This window comes from Myodes glareolus, chromosome 6 (assembly GCF_982192425.1).
Source record: "Myodes glareolus chromosome 6, mMyoGla1.1, whole genome shotgun sequence".
Taxonomy (NCBI): domain Eukaryota; kingdom Metazoa; phylum Chordata; class Mammalia; order Rodentia; family Cricetidae; genus Myodes; species Myodes glareolus.
Genome location: NC_142031.1, coordinates 90,857,602 through 90,874,327, shown reverse-complemented (window position 1 = coordinate 90,874,327; position 16,726 = coordinate 90,857,602). Strand labels below are relative to the sequence as shown.

At 39.8% G+C, this 16,726-nt stretch overlaps 1 protein-coding gene across 4 annotated transcripts in view; it reads left to right on the top strand.

Annotated features, from left to right (window-relative positions):
• The first annotated feature begins 7,629 nt into the window (after positions 1 to 7,629).
• Positions 7,630 to 16,726, top strand: part of Rmdn2 (regulator of microtubule dynamics 2) — a 78,475-nt gene continuing 69,378 nt past the window's right edge. For 2 of the 4 annotated variants that reach the window (XM_087907329.1, XM_087907331.1), the window contains exon 1: positions 7,631 to 7,786. The gene's annotated coding sequence lies outside the window, so the exon portion shown is untranslated. Of the gene's footprint in view, positions 7,787 to 11,079; positions 11,214 to 16,726 lie in introns of those variants that run through there. The other 2 variants (XM_087907332.1, XM_087907330.1) reach the window with 2 other exon arrangements.

The window sequence follows — 16,726 nt, the reverse complement described above, 5'->3', positions numbered from 1 at the left end:
GTCTCCCAGAAGAGAACTGGACTGAACCTAATTTGGAAGCAACTTAAATCAATACTGGGAGATAATCAAAGTACTTTAGTAGTTCAGGTCAAAAGTAAAGGACATTTCCAAACCAATGTGATACCTCTATTAATGTTACCTTGTTAATGTTAATGTTAATAAAGGTATTAATGATACCTTTATTAATGAAGAGTAACATTCCTATTCTTTAATATTTTTAAGTTTTAATCTTCTAAGTTAAATAAATAAGACACAAACAAGAAACTGAAAATGAAATACTCATTTTCTTCATCAAAAATTAATTAGCATTATATTTTCTCTCACTGACTGAGCTTGCTACCTTGAATATCAGAAATTAAATGAACACTGTGGATGGATTAATTTCTGACAGGTACCAGTGTTTACACTTTACCATGAGGATTAAATTTCATTGTGGATACTGGGGAGAGCCTTCAAACCATGAAGCATTTTCATAGGCAAAATTCCAAAATAAGGTTTTATTTCTTCCTCAATATTTCTATTTCAATATTGCCTTTTAACTCGACTTTTTGTAAAAGACTAAAAGTGCAAGAACAGGCTCACAGCGGTTCCTGTAGATGATGTCTGGTCTGTTTCACTTTAGAAATGCATCAGAGACCATCACTTAGAAACCTGCAAAGCTTCTTTGAGGGTGGTCCATGCAGCGACAACTTTGACCTGAAAATTCTTGACCTTTGCGTCAGAACTAAGAGCCCAGAGGTACGGTGATCAATGGGTCTACCTAGTCAACAGCCAATCCAGCTGCCTTATATGCTCTTAAATACCCCATTTTCCAATTTGCCATCCTAACTACAAATACTATCTAAAAGATTTAGTAGGCCCGCAAAGCAGAAGTCATATACTAAAACACTTTTAAAGTATAGTATACATACATTTAGAGAGATTTCCAAGCACTTGATAGCAAATTCTGATGGGGAAAGTTAGTTTGATGAACATGACTAATTTTAGACATAGTTTTAGCTTCCAATGTAAAGTCCAAAGCTTCTGTTTGGCTTTAGAAGCTGATTTCTATGTTTTCAGCTTTTCTACAAGTCCATGTTTCACAATCAGGAGGACTCTCTCCTCTGAAAGTTACCCTACCTGTCATTAGACAATTGTGTGTATGTGTGTGTGTGTGTGTGTGTGCACGCGCGTGCATGCGAGTGTCTACATGTGCTTGTTGGTTAGATACAAGAATATAAGTCTTTCAGTAGAAAAGTGAATAATTTAGATACATGAATATTTCTACTTATCCATCTTATTGGTTCATTAACTCAAGATGTATTACTACTAAATGTCAAGAGTGAGATAGAAAAATAAGTTTGGCGCATAATACAATATATTCATAAGAAAAATTTATCCTAATACGTAACAAAATAGACATCAAACAACAATCAATCAAAAGAGACAAAGAAGGACATTTCATATTTGTCACAGGAAAAATCCATCAAGAAGAAATCTCAATACTGAACATTTATGCCCCAAATACAAGTGTACCCTCATATGTAAAAGAGACACTACTAAAGCTTAAATCGCACATTAAATTCCACACACTAATAGGGGAGACTTTAACACCCCACTCTCACCACTGGACAGGTCTGCCACATAGGAAATTAACAGAGAAATAAGGGAACTAACAGACGTTATGACTCAAATGGACTTAACAGATATCTACAGAACATTCCATCCAAACATAAAAGAATATACTTTCTTTTCAGCACCTCATGGAACCTTCTCAAAAAATTGACCACATACTAGGTAACAAAGCAAACCTCCACAGATACAAAAATTGTAATAACCCCATGTATCCTATCAGATCACATGGCTTAAAATTAGAATTCAATAGCATTATTAATTTCAGAAAACCCACAAACACATGGAAATTAAACAATGCTCACCTGAACCACCAATGTGCCAAGGAAGAAATAAAGGAAGAAATTAAAGACTTCCTAAAATTCAATAAAAATGACCACACAACATACCCGAATTTATGAGACACATGAAAACAATGTTAAGAGGGAAGTTCATAGCACTAAATGCCTACATAAAGACGCTGGAAAAAAAATCCTACACTAGCGAGTTAACAGATCACCTAAAAACTCTAGAACAAAAAGAAGCAAACTCACCCAGGAGAAGTAGTTGACAGGAAATAATCAAATTCAGAGTTGAAATCAACAAAATAGAAACAAAGAAAACAATACAAAGAATCAATGAAACAAAGAGTTGGTTCTTCAAGAAAATCAAAAAAACAAAAAACAAAAAAAACCCTTTATCCAAACTAACCAAAAGGCAGAGAGAGAATATCCAAATTAATAAAATCGGAAATGAAAAGGAAGACATAACAACAGATATAGAGGAAGTCCAGAGAATCATTAGGTCATATTTCAAAAACCTGTACTCTACAAAATTGGAAAACCTAAAGGAAATGGACAATTTTCTGGATAAATATCACTTACCAAAATTAAATCAAGACCAGATAAGCAAATTAAATAGACCTATAACTACTAAAGAAATAGAAACTGTCATCAAAAGTCTCCGAACCAAAAAAATCCCAGGACTAGATACTTTCAGCTCAGAATACTACAAGATTTTCAAAGAACTAATACCTATACTCCTCAAATTGTTCAACACAATAGAAACAGAAGGAATATTGCCAAACTCTTTTCATGAGACTACAATTACCATGATACACAAACCACACAAAGACATTACTAAGAAAGAATTACAAACAAATCTCACTCATGAACAATGATGCAAAAATAGTCAATAAAATACTAGCAAACCGAATCCAAGAACTCATCAGAAAAATCATCTACCATGATCAAGTCAGCTTCATCCCATAGATGCAGAGGTGGTTCAATATACGAAAATCTGTCAATGTAATCCACCATATAAACAAAATGAAAGAAAAAAAAAACACCACATGATTATTTCATTAGATGTTGAAAAAGCCTTTGACAAAATACAACATCCCTTCATGATGAAGATCTTGAAGAGAGCAGGGGTAAAAGGAACATACCTAAACATAATAAAGGCATAGTAAAGGCAAGATACAGCAAGCCAACAGTCAACATCAAACTAGAGAGAAACTCAAAGCAATCCTGCTGAAATCAGGAACAAGACAAGGTTGTCCACTCTCTCCATATATATTCAATATAGTACTTGAAGTTCTAGCTAGAGCAATAAGACAACAAAAGGAGATCAAGGGGATACAAATCAGAAAAGAAGTCAAACTCTCACTATTTGTTGATGATATGATAGTTTAAATGAATGACCCCAAAAATTCTACCAAGAATCTTCTACAACTCATAAACACCTTCAGTAATGTAACAGAATACAAGATTAACTCGAAAAAAAAAAAAAAGATGATACACAGATCCTCCTTCACACAGATAAATGGGCTGAGAAAGAAATCAGAGAAACATCACCCTTCACAACAGCCACAAATAACATAAAATATCTTGGAGTAACTCTAACCAAACAAGTGGAAGACCTATATGACAAGAATTTTAAATCTTTGTAGAAAAAAATTAAAAAAGACATCAGAAAATGGAAAGATCTCCCATGCTCTTGCATAGGTAGAATCAAAAATGGCAATCTTACCAAAAGCAATCTACAGATTCAGTGCAATGCCCATCAAAATCCCAGAAAAATTTTTCACAGACCTCGAAAGAACAATTCTCAACTTCATTTGGAAAAACATAAAACCCAGGATAGCCAAAACTGTCCTGTATAATAAAGGAACTTCTGGAGGCATCACAACTCCTAACTTCAAACTCTGCTACAATACTGAAAACAGCCTGATATTGGCATAAAACAAACAGGAGGATCAATGGAACTGAACTGAAGACCTAGATATCAATCCACACACCTAAGAGCACCTAATTTTGACAAAGAAGCAAAAAATATAAAATGGAAAAAGAAAGCATATTCTTGTAGAAGAATGAAAATAGATCCACAATTTATCACCATGTTCAAAACTAAAGTCCAAATGGATCAAAGACCTCAACATAAATTCAACCACACTGAACCTCATAGAAGAGAAAGCAAAAAGTACACTTGAACGCATTGGCACAGAAGACTGCTTCCTAAATATAATCCCAGTAGCGCAGACACTGAAAGAAACAACTAATAAATGAGACCTCCTGAAACTGAAAAGCTTCTGTAAAGCAAAGAATATAATCAACAAGACAAAACATCAGCCTACAGAATAGGCTTCACATCAGACAGAGGGCTGATCTCCAAAATATATAAAGAACTCAAGAAATCGGTCATTAAAAGAACAAATAATCCAATAAAAAATGGGGTACAGACCTAAACAGAGAACTCTCAACAGAAGAATCTAAAATGGCTTTAAGACACTTAAGGAAATGCTCAACATCCTTAGCCATCAGAGAAATGCAAATCAAAACAACTCTGAGATTCTATCTTCTATCTGTTAGAATGGCTAAGATAAAAAACATGATGACAACTTATGCTGGAGAGGAAGTGGGTAAAAGGGAACACTTCTACATTGCTGCTGGGAATGCAAACTGGTAGAGCTGCTTTGGAAATCAGTTTATGAGTGATTTCTCATAAAATTAGGAAACAACCTTCCTCAAGACCCAGCAATACCATTTTTGGGTATATACCCAAAGGATGTTCAACAGGACATGTGCTCAACTATGTTCATAGCAGCATTATTTGTCATAGTCTGAACATAGAAACAACCTAAATGCCCTTTGACCAAAGAATGGATGGAGATGTGGTACATTTACACAATGGAGTACTACGCAGCGGAAAAAAAAATTACATCTTGAAATTTGTGGGTAAATGGATGGATCTAGAAAACATCATACTGAGTGAGGTAACCCAGACCCAGAAAGTCAAATATAATATGTACCCACTCATAAGTGGCTTTTAGACATAAAGCAAAGGAAAACCAGCCTACAATTCCCAATCCCAGAGAACCCAGACAACAATGAGGACACTAACAGAGACTTACATGGATATAATCTACATGAAAAGCAGAAAAAGACAAAATTTGCTAAGTAAATAGGGAGCGTGGGGATCATGGGAGAAAGTAGAAGGAGAGGAGGGAGACGGGAGGGAGGGAGGGAAAGAAGAAGGAAGGGAAGGGAGAAAAATATATAGCTCAATAAAAACAATTTTAAAAAAGAAAAGAAAAATTATCCATAACTTAAAAAATTAAGAACTTCTAGCATATTCTCTCAAAACTAGGGCATTATTTAACCCTATCTGAGCATCATTTAATTCTCTCCATATCGGTGCTATTTGCTGTTAATTAAAGGATCCGAGCCTATGGAGTTACCCGTTAACCAATAGATCTATGTGCGACTGGTGTACAGAGGTCAGGAGTGCCGAGAAACACTGCAAAAGAACCCTCCTGTGGTATTTCTCTGGCCCAAAAAGCCAATAGTACTGGTATTGAGAAACTGCTCCAAAAGATCAAAGCCTCTGGCTTGGGAAATGAGGAGGCCTTTGTTCAGCATGGTAGAGAGCAGCATTGGTGGCTTCTGTGGGGAAGGGGGTGTCAGCGAGGAAAGGCTAGAGAGAGAACAATTTTCTAGTTTCAAAAGTTAAGGATGTTAAAGTTATTGCTCAAAGGGGGTGAGGGCTTAAGTGGAACTTTTGATAACTCGTGGTAACAAGTATTTAAATATATTTGAATCGAATGAAAATTCCAGTTTTCCTTTAGAAGTATGATGTCTTTCACACAGCAATCTAAGCCATTGTAGCATGGTATAATTTTATGATTCCAGCATTTTAAATGGGAGTAAAAGTGGTTATGCTTTATGATTATAAACATTTAGCAAAGGAAAAGAATAAAGTACCTTAACATCTACATCAGGTTTCAAAGCTAAATGTGTAATCGAAATCTTTTACGTGACTGTATTGTCGCTTGCTTAGTAAAGCCTTGCTGTATTTTTAAATGTAAATATCCAAATTATCCACGCTAGTTTATTGACCATATTCAATTATTGAATAAGACACTTATGGAGGGTCTTCCTGCTCTAGGAGTGATGGATGGCTATCCACTATGTACAGCAGAAAAGTTTGCCCTGGCTGCTCCAGCTGGGGAAATGAAAAACTTACAACAAACGAAGGGGTCAATGTGAAGCCATTACTATCAGAACTGCCTTCCTTTTATTTTTAAGGAGGACTGAAGGTTGTTTTGTTGCATGAGAGAAAGTCGAAGCATTGAAGCACCCTCCGGCTCAATGATGTTCTTTGCTGGAATCCTGGCAGAGCCTGTGGCTGGCACGAGGAAGACTTCTTCTGCACTAGCTGGTTAAGTAGTTGCCGCAGAGTGCAGTTCTCTTTTCCTCGGTCATAGGACAGCCTCCAGCCCCTGCCACACTACCTTATTTTTCTGCGATTGGGATCAGCCAAGGCCATTGCACACAGATAAGTGATTTCCTGACGTCAGTACTCAGTTAGAACGCAGCAAAACCATGCTGGATGTTATCATACAGATTATAAAAGATTTTATGAGTTTGTTTAGGAAACTAACCATCATTCATGGCATAATTTTCATAATTTCTGTCTCCTGCTGTAAACAAACAAACTATAGCTGTATTGGGTTGGGATACAGACTTCCTTCTGAAATTGTTGCAAATTGTTGCGCTACTAAGTTTCAGTTTTCGTTATTCTCTAGATTCACATCTCTGGATGTGAGTCCAAATGTACATATTAATTATAATGATAGAAATGACATTTTATAAAGTAAAGTTTTTAACTTTATTATTTTAAAAAAAAACTCTTGAAAAAGATTACACAACTGAAATTAACCAGGCCTGAAGCCTGTACATCTCTGAACTTGTACACAGTTAGGACTGTCCTTCTGAAGCTGTGGCACTCGACATGGCCTTCGCTGTTCCGCTGCCAAACATGTTTATGAACTTATCCACCAACAACAACAAAAAACCTCCATGACAGAACTGGAGAAACAATTAGCTTTATCTCTTTCTCATAACTCATGCCCATCACCTGTATTCAGTCCTTTGCATCCCTGATAGTTCTCCTTTCTTGTTCCCTTCACTGCATGTTATATTGTATGTTGTTAAAACAGAATGCTTGAAATATGGTTGACTAATGAGTCTAGTTTAACCTTACTGATCTGTTCTACCCATAGATTAATATCACAAAATGCTGTTTTAGTTTTTCCCCCATCTCCTAAACATTTGAGGGACATCTGCTCCTAAAGGAGGAGTCACTTTTCTTTGCATAAACTGAGGAAAGGAGAGCTACAAAACCTGTGAGGCACAGCTGTTCTGCAGCAGAATATCAAGCAACCTCTTCACTAGTCAAGGCTTAATAGAAATAAATCTTTTGGCTGGGCAGTGGTGGTGCATGCCTTTAATCCCAGCACTTGGGAGGCAGAGGCCAGCCTGGTCTACAAGAGCTAGTTCCAGGACAGGCTCCTAAGCTACAGAGAAACACTGTCTCGAAAAAAAAATCTTTTGTTCTATTTACTGCAAGCAAAAATTTTCATTCACATGTAGTATTAACGTTATTTTTCCTGATGATTATTCAACTGTATTTCATTCTAGCCAGATGATGAAACTGACCTTGGCATATCAAGGACGTCCTTCAACATTATCTCTCAGGCTGAAAGAATGGAGGGGCCGGGCTACTCTCCTGGGATCTAGTTCATTCTCCTTTAGAGCGCTCTGAATCCATGTAAGGATATGACTTGGAAACCCTTCAGTTTGTGAAGAAACTTCATGGAGTAACCTAGAAAAACTCAGACCAGCCACCCAGCCAGGTACTGTTCACGGCTTTCTGAGAACACTCTTTTTTTTTTTTTAATTTGAATGAAAGCATTTTTTCCATGTGAAAACTAAAAGTTTCTAATAAAAGCTCAGTACATTAGTAAGGCAGTTACATTTTTCAATAAATTGACTCAGTTTTCAATTGCTAAGTAATGTATACATGTATATATATGTATGTATGTATTTATATTTGAAACTTGACATTCATATTTATTTAAAATGCTAATTTGTATTCTTTCAGTACAGGAATAGTGGGCAACCATTTTTTCTGTATTTAAGTAATAATTTCTTGCATAATCGATCTGCCATATGAAAACATTTAAGAAAGATAACCGTGCACATATTTAAAGAACTCTTGCCTTGGAGTTCCAATTAACCAGTCATAGTTTCAGGAATTTTTCTTTGTAATTTCCTGGTGTCTTAGAGACACCCTAAACAGTTTTAAAACAATGATTTTTTGTTATAATCATTAACATAATTAATTGGGCACATTATTATCCCCCCCCCACCAAGTTTCATTTCAAATAGAATCTAAGCATGGCAAGCAGGACAGTTTTACATCCTGTGGCTTACAGTGCTAAGCCTGGAGGGCTATCCTTCATGAGTTAAATGCTCAGAGCTAAGTTCAGTTCCTCTTCCAACAAAAGCAGTGAAGACTGAACCCTAAATAGCTGAAGTGGGTAACTCCAGTTCCAGGGGATCCAACTCCCTCTTCTAGCCTCTATGGGCAATGTACACACGCTATACACATATATACATACAATATCTATAAACATAAAATAAAAATCAATAAATCTTTAAAGAAATGAAACCAGAAAACTGGGCCATAAGAGTCAGCAGATGTTTCCCTTGCAGTTAAATTCCCTTCAAACTAGCGTAGGAATGAAGGTAGAATCACTGTTTTAGAAGCTGGGGACTTCATAACTGTGATTTTCACAGCTGCAGTTCAGTACTGTTTACTGTGAAGTACAGACGGCAAGATTGGTAAGTGTGAAAGGGAAGAACAACGGATGTGAGTTATCACAGCTGACTGGGAACAGTCCGAAGGGCCATGGATGTGAGTTATCACAGCTGACTAGTAGCAGTCCTTGAGTTTGACAGGAAAATTTCTACCAAATTTCTAACAAAATGAAAAGTGTATCAGATCAAGGTAATAGAGTCAGGGCGCATTCTAACCAAACAGTTCATTTCCTTCAATGGTCTGTTTACTGATTAAGGACTTGGAACGAATTGAGCAAGAACCATAGAGCAGTAATCCATATGATATACTGATTTCAGTTACAGGATTAAAACTTTGTCATTTCAGTAGTTTCAGAAAATAAAACTAAGATAAAACCTCAGAAACAAACCATAAGCCACCGACTATATGAACTATAATCTATAAACTGCTACTATAGGAAGAACTAGAACTTTTGTAAATGCTTTTCCCCCATGTATCTATATTACTTTAAAAGAAATGTTTCCAAAATATTCTCAAAAATAAATAAATAAATAAGTGCATGCTGTGCCAGACCCTGAAAAACAAAACGTGAGCGCTGCCTTCCTTGTCCAGAGGATGTGCACAGCATGGGAACACAATGGCCACTGGCTAGGCACAGAGGTATGCTGAAAGACAGCAGAAGGCATCCTATGTCCCCTTAAACTCTTCATCCTATCACGGGAGTTTCAATGCAGGGATGAATCCTTAGGGGCAAGGAGAATGTGTCTCAAGGGAAAGAGATTAAAGTTCATTGATTTGCTTTACACGAATGGCTAGGAACAGGGTGTTCCAGTATGAAAAGAACATGGCTTATGGAGAGATGATGGGGAGGTTTGTCTACAGAGGACAATGTCTGGCGGGAGCAGAGTGGGAACACCAGCAGAGACCGTCAGGAAGAGCACTGACAGAGAGGTGGAAACACCTTAGGAAGAGAGGGGAAACACAGATGCCGAGTGACCAGAACTGTGGCCTTGTCTGTGATGAGTGGCAGCAGCTATGGCATTTAGAGTGTTTGCTGGTTTTCCAGATGCTTGTTTAAAAATCAGACAGTCCTAGAAGGCATGGAGGAAGTTACTTCTTCTTATTGTTATCCTTAACATTGTCTTTCTCATTTTTGTATTTAAACTTAACTGTCAGATTAGCAGTTATTATCTATGAGCTTCTACATCTTAGATAATTTTAACCGCTTTAAGGACTAAATCAAAGGCATTGCAGGCTAGTGGGAACAGGCGTTAGGAACACAGGACTAGGTTAGCTGCAGTATCCCAGTTCAGAAACGCAAGGATCAAGCTATCACCCCACCCCAGCCCTGCTCCCACCATCCTCTTGTGGCTGACTTGGTAGGTCTCTCTCAACCCACAGCCCTCGATTTTATAAAGCCTATTTTGAGCTGTGTACAGGAATGCAGCCATGAATTCAGTGGGTTCCTGGGAAAGTTTTTTGTGTTACTGAGAGTAAAGCTTCTCTTGTATCCACATCTTCTTAAAGAAGAAACAACACCCGGGTGTATATCATATCATAGTATGGGTAAATGAAGCAGTTAGCATTAGATTGCAATATCTTTACAAACAATGGGGTAAAAGTAGTTCTTAACTGCTCTGGATTCGAAGGGTAAAATATTCTGTTCTCTACTTTTTAAAAGTTTGTGTGTGTGTGCGCGCGCGTGTGTAAGTAAAATCAACCTTGATTCTTTGTACAGCAGGAGTGCATCCATTTTTAATTCTCTTTAGTACGTGGTGGGAACTTTAGTACTTAAAACTATCCTCAACAAGCAAACGTTTAAGCCAATCACGTTTCAAGTGAGAGGGACTTGTGAGCTGTTCTTAAAAAGTTAGACAGAATTATTATACGAACAGCAGAATGAGATGCTAGCCAAAACCTTCAATCTAAGAAGACTGATTTCGAACTAAAGGCAACTCAAAAGCAGTGACGGAGACGAAGCAGCTAGGAATTTCGATCATTGAAAAAAGCAATGTGAGTTGAAGAAAGGAAGACCTAGAAATTAGTGCAAGGTGTGATGACTGCGTCTGACTGACGGAACGTTCAAACTCTGCCAAAAAGGAGTGTTAGCCAAGGGCGCCCTGAGGATATATAAGCCATCGGTGGCAGCGATGGGCCAGGGGACACGCAGGGTGGAGCGGGGCGGCGGCCTCCGAGCCGGCCTGCGGAACGCACCGCGGGGCTCAGCTTTCCGCGGGCGGTGAAAAGCAGGCGGGGAGCCGGAGGCTGAAAAGCGCCGGCGGGAGGAGGCGGGAGGCCCGGGTCGCTAGCGACTCCTCCCCCGGCGCCTCCGCTATTTGGGTCAGACGCGAAGGCCGCGCCGCCGGACCTTGGGACCCGCGGGCTCCGGGGCTCCAGTCGGCTGTCCCTTCCTGCTCGTCCGCCCGCGGGCCCCGGTTCCTCCGGCTCCGGCCACAGAGAAGCCTTCGTCGCGAACCCAGGTGAGTAACAGCCGGAGAGGGGGCGACTAGCCTGGATGACTCCGTCGGCCCGGGGGCGTGTGGAAGAAGGCGGCGGCACTTCCGGCAGCGGCTTCACTTCCGGGTCGTGGCCCTCCGCCTGCTGACCCGCGGTGGCAGACTGTCCTGGCGCGGTCCTGGCGGGGCCGGTGTCGCGGAGGGCTGTCAGCGTGACCCCTGGGCTAGGCGACCACGCACCCCTGCACCTGCTGCAGCCTCGCGCCAGCCTTCGTCTCCTTGCGTGCTTCCCGCACTAAAAAATTTGGAGTCTCTGCCTATTTTATGTAAACATGGAAAACCAGACTAACCGCACTACTAGCATTTGCAAATAAGCTGAATTCTGAGGGGTCCCAAATTTATGTTATAGATAAGGAAAGACTTGGGAATCTGATAAAACATGAGTGTTGAAAATCAATTGGAAAGTACTGACTTTTCGGCATCGCTGTACACAGTCTGGCTAACCTTGTACCCCCACCAAGGGGTCAGAACGTTCCCTTTGGAAACCTGCGGCTGATTTGTAACCTATAGTGTTTCTTGACCCTCTTGGTAAAATTTTTCCTATCTCAGGTTTATGGGTTACAGCATTATATGTCCTCCCCCAATCCCAAGGACCAGCTGATGACTGGTGTGAATGCTACTTAGGACCTCACCCTAAACTTTCTTGTTATATTGAGAACATAATTTTAGCATGAACACTAGACCATCACCGTGAGGCTTTTCTCTTCAAGGCATTTCATCTCCTAGTTTTCCTGGAAGTTGATATTCCACCATTTCACTCGCACTGTGCCAGTAGGCGATCTAATTCTTGGCTAGTAACCATTGATCGTGTGCCATACTAATACCAACAATGTCTCTCACTTTCCATCATAAGTGATTTAAAACTGGGAGTTTGTGATTATCTTTTGCATCTGAAATGCAAATTTCGTGTGTTAAAATGAGGTGTAAGGTCTACTCAATAAATTTTGATTGTTTTATCCATACTCAGTATAAGAATGTACTACTATAAGCAAAAGTATAAAAACAATATAATTTTATACTACTTTCTAAGTTATACCTTAGGCAAGCATGGATTCTTATTACAGCTCTGGCACTTCTCTCTCTCGTCGGCATCATTTTCAGACTATTGGTCCAAAAACACACACTGTGATTTATTTCTTGCTTGTACCTCACTATTTTTGTTCAGTGTTACTTTTCAAATTATTGACATAGAAGCACATTTTAGCATAAATTCAAACACGGACCTATACATTTCTGATGGTGATATTTTTAAACAAATGCCGACTCTATTGATTCTTCTCTGGTGGTTTTCCTAGTTTTGATGTCTTCTTTCACCTCTGAACACCTTGGCTTCAGTCAGCATTCTCCTTCCTGTCCTTGCTTGAAGCCTTCCGATTCCGCATGCAGATAGATGGCCCTAGGATTAGGAAACAGGAACCCACGGGTCACCTTTCTCACTTCTTTAGTCAGATAAACCCTGGGCAAATGACAGCAACTCGATTGTCTGAAAAATAATAGTGGCGTTATTGTTTTGAACTCCTTTAAGGAGATAATTTGGAAGCCACGTAGTACCTAAAGAAAGGTAAAAGTTTAACTGTTTCTCCTGTGTTTAAACCTGGGTCTGCCATCAGACTTTCACTTCTGTTTATTTACTTGTTAAATGGAAAAAAGATTTCAGATGTGTGTGTTTCATAATGTAAAGTTCAAGGCTGGCCTGACAGAACTGGGCCAAAGAATTAAGTCATCATAGGAAAATTCCTTGTGCTGGACTTTTAGATGGGCATGTGGACGCTCTTTGTGTGTGTGTGTGTGTGTGTGTGTGTGTGTGTGTGTGTGTGTGTGGTGCGTGTGTGTACACATGCATGTGTGCGCATGCGTGTGTGTGTGTGTGTGTGTGGTGCGTGTGTGTACACATGCATGTGTGCGCATGCGTGTGTGTGTGTGTGTGTGTACACATGCATGTGTGTGCATGCGTGTGTGTGTGTGTGTGTGGTGCATGTGTGTACACATGCATGTGTGCGCATGCGTGTGTGTGTGTGTGTGGTACGTGTGTGTACACATGCATGTGTGCGCATGCGTGTGTGTGTGTGTGTGTGTGTGTGTGTGTGTGTGTGTAAAAGAGAAGAGCGCAGAGAATGTCGTTAGGGATCTGATGCTGGGCCTCCTGTATGCTAAGCAAGAGCTGTACTATTGAACTGTTCCCCAACCCTGGTATTGCTATTAATCAGTAAAAAACAGAAACAAAGTACAGCCTCAAGATGACCAAGTTTGATGCATGATTTACCTGGAATATAAATGTATATCATAGGTTTTGTTCTTTTAAAAAGAATATGATATAATGGCCCAGGCGGCCTGCAAGCCAGGCAGAAGCTGCCGCCGGAGCAGTACAGGGTCCCTGGGCGAGCGGCAGAGTCAGGCGGCTGGATACGGTGAACGGCAGAGTAAATGGATATAAGGCTATACATAAAGCTAGACATTTATTACTTAAAAAGGGAGATATAGACAAACATAAAACAAAGACACATACATACACACACACGCGCACGCACCCACACACACGCGCGTGCGCACGCGAGAGAGAGAGAGAGAGAGAGAGAGAGAGAGAGAGAGAGAGAGAGAGAAGATGGCTGCGAGGGAGGGCCGAAGTGGCTGAGGTGGGCGTGGTTAGTTCTTAAAGTGATAGCAAAGAATAACAATAGGTATGTAGTTTTTTTAGTTCTATTGCTTTTTATGGTAATTTTTAAAGGTAATTTAGTTTTATAATATAATGTGGTTTTAAAAATTGTCTTTATTGAGCTATATATTTTTCTCTGCCCCCCCTACCCTCCTATCCTCTCCCATGGTTCCCATGCTTCCAATTTACTCAGGAGATCTTGTCTTTTCTACTTCCCATGTAGATTAGATCCATGTATGACTCTCTTAGAGTCCTCTTTGTTGTCTAGGTCTCTGGGATTGGGAAATGTAGGCTGGTTTTTCTTATGCTATAATGTTTGATGGAGCTAAACAATAGTAAACACCTCATCTGTTACAAAGCCTTTAGATTCTGCTATCATTGTATCTTCTGGATGAGTAGGACTAAGCATTTGGTTAGATTTACAGTTCTTTATATTAGTTCAGAGGATATTTGGGTTTAAAAGAGAGGAAAAGAAAGAAAGAAAAATTGGCAAATGCTCTGCCATCAGACAGGCCAGATTAAGTACCAAAGTCATCTCTGGAATTGGTTGAGAGATTTAAAGTCAATCTCTTAGAGATCACAATCTGAGGTAATTTCTGAAAGACCCCACCCCAACCTTTTTTTTTTAATGAGATAGAGCAATCCAAACTAGATAGTAACGATTGTCCATGCATATAGTATAATTGAAATTACCAGGCGTGAATGAGAAGGAAGCATGAAACATGCAACAAACCCACTTAGGAGTTTATTAGAGGAGACGTATACATGCCTGGCAAAGTCAGTATGCAGAAAGAGAGAGCTGAAGATGGCGTATCCAGCTTTTAAAGACTGCCTAGCGCATGCACACAGGGGAAATGACGTGACTATGTCATACACAGATGGAGCTCACGCATGTGCGCAAGGGCTTACAGTGCTGCATGGTATGTAGGTGATGCAACCTTCCTGCACATGGGTCACGCAGGACGACTAGGTATTTTTTTGCCTAAGGGCTTGTCCGCACAGGCATGGTCCTGGAACCCAGAAGTGCCAGCCATGCTGGTTTAGCTAAAATCATAACAATATTATAATAGGACTTTTAATTCTTTTTTACTTTTATTTAGTGTGTGTGTCTGTGTGTGTGTGTGTGTGTGTGTGTGTGTGTGTGTGTGTATGTGTCTGTGTCTGTGTCTGTGTCTGTGTACAGCAGTTGTTTCTTTTCCTTCGTCAGGAGGGTCCTGGGGATTAAACTCAGGTCCTTGAACTTGATGGCAAATGCCCTTAACCACTGAGCCATCTCAACAATAATAGGAATTGGAAAAGAAACATTCTTTTAAGCAGCTCCTTGGGAATAGGTTCCTGCTGCCCCCTGTCCCCCATAGGTCATTTAAAGTATTATGTTTAGTTGGCCTTGTAGTACACAGGAAACAATAGTGCCTCACTAGAATATGTCAAATAGGGTTCTAGCCACAGGACACAAGGCTTCAGGTATACCACCTAATTCAGGAATGATGTCTGTCTAGTATTTCTGCCTTGGCTTTCATGCCTGCTATTTTGGAGAAGAAGCAATCAAAGAGAACTTTCATAGACTTGTGTATCTACCCATTTAACCTGAACTTTTGCTGATGAAATCTCTTTCCTTTCGCTGCTATGAATGAGTGGTTTGTGTCCCCACTAAAGGTCAAGCTTGTGCTCACGCACTAGAGATCGTCTCCTTTGCTTGTTTTGTTTGTAGTTGGGCAATTCTCTGCCGTTTCTTCTTCTTCACCAGCTTTGCGCTTTGCTTTTCAATTGGGTCTTTCATATTGGAAAATAAAGTTTTCCATAACCTTTTGCCACCGTTTCCCTATATAACTGGTATCCTCTCTCCATATTTGCTTTTCTATTTACCCATCCCTTAGGCCAGTAAGCCTTCCTTTGGACTAAGTGAATGTCTTAGTATTCTGTTTTTATCCCCCCACAACACACACACACACACACACACACTGGTTTATCTATACCTTTATGGTTTTCTGTCCCGGACTTTGGACTTTCCCATACTTTGGACTGTTATCCTTCCTCTTACTTTCTAGGTCTGTTTTAAACTTTTGGTGATGTGTCATCACTTTGGTTTTAATAGCAACTATTTTATAAGTAAATACTAAAATGAGAAAACTGACATTTATGTTACCCACATTTGCCACTGTTGGTATGCAGTGTCCTTTGTGCGTGTTAACTGTTTCTGTTTGCCTTCTTGAAGAACTTCCTTGGCATTTCTTCTAGTACTTTTCAGTCTCAGCTTTTGTTAACCCACAACATCAGCCTCTTTTTACCTTTGTGTTGAAAGATATTCACTGGATATAGAAATTTCAGTTGGCAGGGCAGTCCCTCACCCAAGCATTTTTAAAATGTCATTTCATCATGTTCTTATCTAAATGACTCCCGAGGACACAAGCAATGGCAACCATTCTCCTCCCCACTCTCTACTCTTCCCTTCTTCTTCTGGCTCACTTCCCCACTGATTTTTTTTCTCTTCTTTTCCTCCCTCCCTCGCTCCCTCCACCCCCCACCCCCCACTTTGGTTTCTCCAGAGAGTCTCTGTGTGTAGACCTGACTGTCCTGGAACTTGCTCTGTAGACCAGACAAATTCAAATTCAAAAAGATCCTGGCCTGGAACTCAAAGAGATCCAATTGCCTTTGGCTCCAAATTGCTGGGATTGCAACACCAGGCTGGGCTTCCCCACTGATTTTTTTTATCAACACAATAATAGTACACCTTGGGTTTTTTGTTTTATTTTGTTTTAATTCTGCTTGATTGAGTTGACTATTGTTTAATTTGGGGATTGTTTGTTCCCCCTTTTCTCTCCTG